Below are 10,744 nucleotides of genomic sequence, written 5' to 3'. Positions count from 1 at the left end.
AACCGTTTATGTGTTCAATTACCACCATTTAATTTTTGCCGAACTGTTTTTCCGGTTGTAATTCTGAAAAAATTTTCTACAGGCGCGTAATGAAGAAGCTCCTCTTTGATTTCAGCATACGTTGTTGAAGGCCTCTCTCCTTTAAGTCCCTCAATTAGGTTTTCCTGATCCATGCCTTCTGTTGTGTTTACGTGATAGTACATCTCTAGTCTCACAATAAATATTCCATATGCGTCTGACTGTTTTAATATCTACGGATAATTTGACAGCAACTTTGCTCAAACTTCCATATGGGAAATGCCCTTTATAAATCAGTTGTCTGAGATTAAGTCAAGTTTATTCTGGGCAGCATTTGATGGAATATACTTGTAATGTATTGCTGGAAGAACCGTGAATATTCACTAACGAATAGTTTTGGTCATGTTGAAATGCACTTGTGAATAAAAATAATACACACAAAAAATGTGATTACACCCCTGTATAAAAATCTATATGAAATCGTTGCCAATTTCATAACATGGTGTTCTGAAATGGAAGGCACTCCACAACATCGTCAAGTAATTGTCGAATTTCTCATTTCTGTCGACCCAGCACTGCTAAAAAATGTCGATGATTTTAAGCGACTGGATTTTATAGTGTGTCCACGATGAGGTTTTTCCACGATTTTGAGAAGTTTGTGACCAAGGTCAGCACTGTACACAAGCGAATGGTACTGAATGCAGTTGCCAAGATACAAACACCGAGATCTAAACTCGGTATTAACAATTCGGAAACCTCTCCGTGTGTAGCATCTGATGAAGGGAGTGGTGACAGCAGTAATTGTAGTAGTTGTGGTGGTGGTGATGGTGGTGTTTGAGTATCAAAGCACCCTCGACTGAGTCTAACGACGCGTCCGAATATCGATCTTGGGAAAATTACACTTACCAGACGCCCCAAGAATTGGCATTGGAGGCGCTGAAAGTTGAAATAGGTGAATTGACGACTGAGTTGAATTTGGCCTAGACGAAATATGAGCAGTTAACTGACAAGCTCTGTGACGAGGTCCGGGACAAACAAAAAGTGTACCAACTGTCATACTTACGGGAATCATGACAAACGAACATGTCCGTACGACAAATGTATGACACCTGAACAGTGCGGAATTGTTGCAAATCACCCAGAATACAAATACGAAATTTCGTGACCGGCGCATTTGATTGCGTTTATTTTGTATTTTTATTTTCGAAATGTAGCACTCGCTGCTTTTATTTTGTCATGTCTCGCAACTGAACGTCTAAGATGACTTTGTTTTGGCTGTAAAGAAGAAGCAAGTCGCACATGATATACAGAAAACAGCGTTTCAGTCATACAGCGTCTTATCCGTGACAGCGTCGGTATTGTTGCCCGTACTCCACTAATAAAAGGATACATCGCTATTCTTGAATCGCACTTTAAAAGGAAAGTTCCTGGTAATATCAGCGCTACCAGTATCAATTTTCAGACAATAATTAACAACTTCAATCAAAAGCACAACCGTCTTCAGAAATATAGTTCTTATGCAGAGATCAGTGAGTCACATTCAAACTCGCAATCAAAGTGAATGTGATAGAAGCATAATTACGCCGCGCACACTTCCCATGTCACAGTCTCCACGCGACGCCATGGAATTACACACCACTTAGACAACCAGTACAGTGCCGAACCGTGAACGTTGTAGTATTTCCACAGCACCATATATGAGTATTCAAAGTCCACTTATCCCGCACACCGTCCCGACTGTTGACAATAATACAACACAGTCTGCTTCGTAGCAATATCCATGGCAGTACTGGTGTCCAAATACAAGTCTGATGCAGTCTCCAAACTACGGGTCTACATTCCCGCAGTATACACCAACCCCTCCAGCAACCCAGCCACTGTTGGCGAAATCGTCACCGCCGACACGCCCACCATCACACGAGCAGGGTGACAGCGAATAAATATTGACTTTTCTAAACAAATTTGGGATTTTGTTCTTGCTTTTTTTTTCAGCCTTAGCATGACCTCATAGATGCAGATTAAGTGTTTACTACTATAATGTGTTTATGTATTTGAAAGTGATGTTTAATGAAAAAAGACTAAAGAATAATGAAAGAAATATTTATTTTAAAACGAGTGGAAAGTTTGCTTTCACCGCCTATTTCGTTTGCCAGTTGTATCTTATCCTTGCTATGTACTTGGATTTCATTTAAAATTTTCATTGCTTACAACATTTCGCGATTGTCCGTCCGTAGGTCAATGTCTTTACTTAGAATTATTGTTAACTGTTGAATGTATTTCTGTTAATGAGAGAATATACCTTATTTTTCTTGCACGCTGTTTTATTTTACTAAAATTGAAAAAAAATAGCGAACTACCGATATTATAATTGTTACTCTGACGTCTGACAGTGGCGTCAACAACGCTCGTTTGTATCAGTTAAAATGTAACAATATTGTATATCGTGTCGGCGCCTCAAATGAAAAAAACGTTCTCTACCCCAACGTAGCTTGGCAACTTTGGTAAGTTTGGTTACTAAACTCTTGATATTATTCATTTCACAGTTGATGACTTTGCACCTCGGATTACGGAGCATCCAACCAGCGAAATATTTCCTGAAGACAAACATGAAATATCTGCAACGATATTTTGCAATGCCGAGGGACAGCCAACGCCTAGCATAAAAGTATAACACAATTTACATTTCTGATAGCAATTCTCTCACATCTTAGTTTAATAAAGTTCAGTTTTTCAACATTTGAAGAAGACACACAAAGTTAAATCTTGCTTTGAAAATTAGAAAAATTAGCACATACATGAGAAAAATGTTTTTAGGGCTTGTACCAATATGCTAATAGTACTTAAAATTTATTTACATTTTGTTAGAAAAAAAATGTTATATGTATTTTCACTAATTCTTATGACCCGTGATACAAAAATACCAATTCCGATGTAAATTGTTGTTGTTGGTTTGTTGTTCTGATTCTGAGATGTTACCCCGTCATTCATTTTCACACTTCCACCCCTATTACTTCAAGGGTTTCATCCAGCATACTTTAAATGCACCACACCACTTCATAGTAAAGGGGAGGTGAACAGGTCAAGTGGGTGATGTCAGTTGCTGTCCTTATATTAACAAAGGAAGTGTACCAATGTTCAATGATCGATCACGAATAATCAACTCATTTCCATCTGTGTCAATTTGTTATAGTTCAACGAATGCACTTCTGATAAATATCGGAGTCTCTTATGACAATAGCGAACGAGCATTATGCGGAGGCGTGAACAAAAAATTACATTTTTTCACTCGAGAAAAATAAATACAGCGAGTCTGCCAACATTTTCTTTGTACCAATAGTATCTGTGTTTAACACTACATATGGTAATAATCTGAATTATTTGAAAACCAATTTTAAATTTTTACCTTGATACACAACCGTTTCCTGAACTGATTTTGTACAGATCCCGAGTGGTAATGAATTTCACAAAATCAAGTTGAGTAAGCTTGTTAACTGAGGGAAGTCGGTTTTCACACAAAACATAAAATTGTGTACGACTGTATTGGTGATTTGAAGCACCCCAAAAATGTTGTCATTCATGTTTACACTTTTTTTATAATATGTGAATTTTATTTTACCAATCACATCACTGTAGTAAAATGTTTTTAAGATCACTGTAATATCAATGTACGATTTTCTGTTGCATCAATGACGTGTCATTGAATTGGCACAAGTAGTTGTTTCACGGCAAAACTTTATACATGATCAGTGGCACATCATACCGACACATGGGGCACACTGATGCACAATTAGTATAAAGTCCCACAGTTTTTATTCTGCCAATCATTAATTTGGTCCTAAAGTTTCAACCTTAAATTTATCTTGCGTGTAGATTCTTCGAAAATGCTTCTACATTTTCTATCTACGTGTTGGAATACACTGAGATCATATGGTCCAAATTCGCAGAGTTTATTTGAATTTGCAAGCCCAGTAGTCAGGAAATAATGAGTAGTGTGCTGCTGAATGAAATTCAGATAAAACGTTTTAATTAAAAAATTCCTAGAAAAAATGAAAACCATTATTTCCATACCACATTATAGTCTGGTAGGAAATATTTTATACTTGTAGCACTTGTAAAAACAAAATTGCCCTATAGGGGGGTCTCTGTATTGACTAATAATAATCTCCACATCTTAGAAAGAAGAAGCTAGTGACCATGGTGCTCACTAATTAAGTTGAGAAGTATGCATGACCACAAAATGTCACATATTCTGGTACTTTGGGAAAGTAGAACCATGTTATCAATTGGATTTTTTTAGTTATGCCCCCAACTAATGTAATAAGTTGGTGTTGAAGTTGAAAATAAATGTTGCTGTATTTGAACAGTAAGATGAAGGGTCAATTATGTCAATGCATTTTTCGGTATTACCGGTAGACAAATAATTTCTGGTTACAAACTGATTAATGAACTATACAAGTGTAGAACGTACTTGACCCACTGAATACAAATACAATAAATGCACTTTGGATTATGTGAGCTTCTATTGGAGATAAATTTTACAAAATGTCATAATTGATAAACACTTTTTTACAGTGGTATAAGGATGGCGAATTGGTGAAAAGACATCGGGTCAGATATTTGACGAAACAAAATAGATCATCTCTGCTTTTATTCAAAGCAAGCATTGGAAGGACAATTGCAGGGGTGTATCAATGTGCCGCTACAAACTACTTAGGAACTACATATAGTAATAATGCTACGTTAGAATTTTTAAGTAAGTTTTACTTCTGTAAACCCCCCCCCTCAGATTTCTACATCCAATAGTACCTACCATTCCTATAGGATGATTCAATTTTTAGTTGGATTACAGAGACAATACTTTTACTAGACTTAATTTGAAATTTCGTCAAGTAATAAAATTATTGTACAACATTTCCATTGTGTGTAATTCAAAATGGCAGCCATCTTGGATTGATGTACATTTCTATAAAAAAATAGATTTTCAGCCAGATCTTGTTAAATTTCAGAATGTTAAAACACAGCCAGTGATTGTTACAAACTCAACCTATCTTAATACTGATGATTAATCTCAACTATATCTTCAAAAGGTTCCACGTCTACATCTATGAAAACAATGTCACCCCTACTTCCCAATCCCTCCTTGTTTACATTCCGGACGTTCTCCATTTTATTAGAAATGTCAGATCCCAAACTTGTTTTCAAACTTCTTCAGAGCCCCGCTGGTTTAGAAATGATACAGCACACTTTTTTCTGTCAGATGATCCACATTGTTTGATACAGTAAACTATAAACCACCTTATGAAACGAGTGGAAAGTTTGCTTTCACCGTCTATTTCTTTTGCCAGTTGTATCTTATCCTTGCTATGTACTTGGATTTCATTTAAAAATTTCATTGCTTACAACATTTCGCGATTGTCCGTCCGTAGGTTAATGTCTTTACTTAGAATTATTGTTAACTGTTAAATTTATGTCTGTTAATGAGAGAATATACCTTATTTTTCTTGCACGCCGTTTTATTTTACTTAAAATTGAAAAAAAAATTAGCGAACTACCGATATTAATAATTGTTTACTCTGACATCTGACAGTGGCGTCAACAACGCTCGTTTGTATCAGTTAAAATGTAACAATATTGTCCATCGTGTCGGCGCCTCAAATGAAAAAAAAAACGTTCTCTAGCCCAACTTAGCTTGGCAACTTTGGTAATTTTGGTTACTAATCTCTTGATATTATTTATTTCACAGATGACTTTGCACCTCGGATTACGGAGCATCCACCCAGCAAAATACTTCCTTATTACAAAGATGCAGGTATAGATTGCCAAACCGAAGGACAGCCAATGCCAAGGATAAAAGTATAACACAATTTACATTTCTGATTGCAATTCTCTCACATCTTAGTTTAATAAAGTTCAGTTTTTCAACATTTGAAGAAGACACACAAAGTTAAATCTTGCTTTGAAAATTAGGAAAAATAGCACATACATGAAAAAAATGTTTTTAGGATTTATACCAATATGCTAATACAAAGATATTTACATTTTTGCAGAAAAAAAATGTTGTATGTATTTTCACTAATTCTTATGACCTGTGATACAAAAATATCATTTCAGATGTAAATTGTTGTTGTTGATATGTTGTTGAAATTGTTTTCATAAATAACAGAGATTTGTCTAAGTCCAAAATAAATCATATTTTAATGATCCAGTATACAATAAATAAAGTATTTATATGTACATAAAATACAAAGTAACTTTTGTAATACATGTAAAAGTATAATGTTAAATTCTGAGATGTTACCCCGTAATTCAGTTTTACACTTCCACCACTATTACTTCAAGGGTTTCATCCAGCATACTTTAAATGCACCACACCACTTCATAGTAAAGGAGAAGTCAACAGGTCGACTGGGTGATGTCAGTTGTTTTTATTCTGCCAATCATTAATTTGGTTCTAAAGTTTCAACCTAAAATTGATCTTGCGTGTAGATTCTTCGAAAATACTTCTACATTTTCTATCTACGTGTTGGAATACACTGAGATCATACGGTCCAAATTCGCAGAGTTTGTTTGAATTTGCAAGCCCAGTAGTCAGGAAATAATGAGTAGTGTTCTGCTGAATGAAATTCAGATAAAACGTTTTAATTAAAAAATTCCTAGAAAAAATGAAAACCATTTTTTCTATACCACATTATAGTCTGGTAGGAAATATGTTATACTTGTAGCACTTGTAAAAACAAGATTGCCCTATAGGGGGGGTCTCTGTATTGACTAATAATGATCTCCACATCTTAGAAAGAAGAAGCTAGTGACCATGGTGCTCACTATTTAAGTGGAGAAGTATGCATGACCCCAAAATGTCACATATCCTGGTACTTTGGAAAAGTAGAACCATGTTATCAATTGGATTTTTTTAGTTATGCCCCCAACTAATGTAATAAGTTGGTGTTGAAGTTGAAAATAAATGTTGCTGTATTTGAACAGTAAGATGAAGGGTCAATTATGTCAATGCATTTTTCGGTATTACCGGTAGACAAATAATTTCTGAATATAAACTGATTAATGAACTATACAAGTGTAGAACGTACTTGACCCAATGAATACAAATACAATAAATGCACTTTGGATTATGTGAGCTTTTACTGGAGATAAATTTTACAAAATTTCATAATTGATAAACATTTTTTTACAGTGGTATAAAGATGGCGAATTGGTGGAATGGCATCATTATGAGTCACCGTTCAGTGGATCTCTGTTTTTTGATAGTACCAATGAGTATGCAAGATGGAGGAAGTCAGATGTAGGGGTGTATCAATGTGTCGCTACAAACTACTTAGGAACTGCATATAGTAATAATGCTACGTTAGAATTAGGTAAGTTTTACTTCTGTACCCCCCCCCCCCCCAGATTTCTACATCCCATAGTACCTTGCATTTCTATAGGATAATTCAATTTTTAGTTGGATTACAGAGACAATACTTTTACTAGACTTAGTTTGAAATTTCGTCAAGTAATAAAATTATTGTACAACATTTCCATTTTGTGTAATTCAAAATGGCAGCCATCTTGAATTGATGTACATTTCTCTACAAAAATAGATTTTTAGCCAGATCTTGTTAAATTTCAGAATGTTAAAACACAACCAGTGATTGTTACAAACTCAACCTATCTTAATATTTGTGATTAATCTCAACAATATGTTCAAGAGGTTCCATGTCTACATCTATGAAAATAATGTCACCCCTACTTCTCAATCCCTCCTTGTTTACATTCCGGACGTTCTCCATTTTTTTAGAAATGTCAGATCTCAAACTTGTTTTCAAACTTCTTCAGAGCCCCGCTGGTTTAGAAATTATACAGCACACTTTTTTCTGTCAGATGATCCACGTTTTTTGATACAGTAAACTATAAACCACCTTATGAAACGAGTGGAAAGTTTGCTTTCACCGTCTATTTCGTTTGCCAGTTGTATCTTATCCTTGCTATGTACTTGGTTTTTATTTGAAAATTTCATTGCTTACAACATTTCGCGATTGTCCATCCTTAGGTCAATGTTTTTACTCAGAATTATTGTTAACTGTTGAATGTATTTCTGTTAATGAGAGAATATACCTTATTTTTCTTGCACGCCGTTTTATTTTACTTAAAATTGATAAAAAACAAGCGAACTACCGATATTAATAATTGTTTACTCTGACGTCTGACAGTGGCGCCAACAACGCTCGTTTATATCAGTTAAAATGTAACAATATTTTCTATCGTGTTGGCGCCTCAAATGAGAAAAAAACGTTCTCTAGCCAAACATAACTTGATAACTTTGGTAATTTTGGTTACTAAACTCTTGATATTATTTTTTTCACAGTTGATGACTTTTCACCTTGGATTATGGAGCATCCAACCAGCAAAATACTTCATGAAGCCAACTATGTGAGCTATGTTAGGATGGATTGCAAAGTCGATGGACAGCCAACACCTAGGATAAAAGTATAACACAATTTACATTTCTGATTGCAATTCTCTCACATCTTAGTTTAATGAAGTTCAGTTTTTTTAACATTTGAAGAAGACACACAAAGTTAAATCTTGCTTTGAAAATTAGAAAAACTAGCATATACATGACAAAAATGTTTTTAGGACTTGTACCAATATGCTAATAGTACTAAAAAGTTATTTACATTTTTGCAGAAAAAAAATGTTGTATTTATTTTCACTAATTCTTATGACCTGTGATACAAAAATACCATTTCAGATGTAAATTGTTGTTGTTGATTTGTTGTTGAAATTGTTTTCATAAATGACAGAGATATGTCTAAGTCCAAAATAAATCATATTTTAATGATCCAGTATACAATAAATACAATATTTATATGTACGTAAAATACAAAGTAACTTTTGTAATACATGTAAAAGTATAATGTTAAATTCTGAGATGTTACCCCGTCATTCATTTTTACACTTCCACCCCTATTACTTCAAGGGTTTCATCCAGCATACTTCAAATGCACCACACCACTTCATAGTATAGGAGAGGTCAACAGGTCGAGTGGGTGATGTCAGTTGTTTTTATTCTGCCAATCATTAATTTGGTCCTAAAGTTTCAACCTTAAATTGATCTTGCGTGTAGATTTTTCGAAAATGCTTCTTCATTTTCTATCAATGTGTTGGAATACACTGAGATCATACGGTCCAAATTCGCAGAGTTTTTTTGAATTTGCAATCCCAGTAGTCAAGAAATAATGAGTAGTGTGCTGCTAAATGAAATTCAGATAAAACGTTTTAATTAAAAAATTCCTAGAAAAAATGAAAACCATTTTTTCCATACCACATTATAGTCTGGTAGGAAATATGTTATACTTGTAAAAACAAGATTGCCCTATAGGGGGGGTCTCTGCATTGACTAATAATGATCTCCACATCTTAGAAAGAAGAAGCTAGTGACCATGGTGCTCACTAATTAAGTTGAGAAGTATGCATGACCCCAATATGTCACATATCCTAGTACTTTGGGAAAGTAGAGCCATGTTATCAATTGGATTTGTTTAGTTATCCACCCAACTAATGTAATAAGTTGGTCTTGAAGTTGAAAATAAATGTTGCTGTATTTGAACAGTAAGATGAAGAGTCAATTATGTCAATGAATTTTTCGGTATTACCGGTAGACAAATAATTTCTGGTTACAAACTGATTAATGAACTATACAAGTGTAGAACGTACTTGACCCACTGAATACAATTACAATAAATGCACTTAGGATTATGTGAGCTTCTATCGGAGATAAATTTTACAAAATTTCATAATTGATAAACACTTTTTACAGTGGTATAAGGATGGCGAATTGATGGTACCTGAACCTGGGGCCGTTGATTTCTTCTCCAGTGAATACCTGATTATTGAACGTAAAGACTTTAGAAGACGGATAAAGCCAGATGTAGGGGTGTATCAATGTGTCGCTACAAACTACTTAGGAACTGCATATAGTAATAATGCTACGGTAGAATTTGCAAGTAAGTTTTATTTCCGTAACCCCCCCCCCCCCCCCCAGATTTCTACATCCCATAGTACCTAGCATTCCTAGAGGATAATTCAATTTTTAGTTGGATTACAGAGACAAGACTTTTACTAGACTTAGTTTGAAATTTCGTCAAGTAATAAAATTATTGCACAACATTTCCATTGTGTGTAATTCAAAATGGCAGGCATCTTGGATTGATGTACATTTCTATAAAAAAAATAGATTTTCAGCCAGATTTTGTTAAATTTCAGAATGTTAAAACACAACCAGTGATTGTTACAAACTCAACCTATCTTAATATTGGTGATTAATCTCAACAATATCTTCAAGAGGTTCCACGTCTACATCTATGAAAATAATGTCACCCCTACTTCTCAATCCCTCCTTGTTTACATTCCGGACGTTCTCCATTTTATTAGAAATGTCAGATCCCAAACTTGTTTTCAAACTTCTTCAGAGCCCCGCTGGTTTAGAAATTATACAGCACACTTTTTTTCTGTCAGATGATCCACACTGTTTGATACAGTAAACTATAAACCACCTTATGAATACTATTTTCAGGCCTTTATACATTAATAAAATCTATTGTTTATTATATCTAAAAATCGTTTTTTAGAAACATATATGTACCAGTCTCCTCAATCTCAGCCACCCTATTCATAAATAATTTAACTCATTATCAACAACTGTGTTGCCCTTAAATATACCGCTGTGATT

This window comes from Saccoglossus kowalevskii, chromosome 12 (assembly GCF_978046115.1).
Source record: "Saccoglossus kowalevskii chromosome 12, keSacKowa6.1, whole genome shotgun sequence".
In the NCBI taxonomy this organism is placed as follows: domain Eukaryota; kingdom Metazoa; phylum Hemichordata; class Enteropneusta; family Harrimaniidae; genus Saccoglossus; species Saccoglossus kowalevskii.
This window is presented reverse-complemented; position numbering follows the sequence as displayed.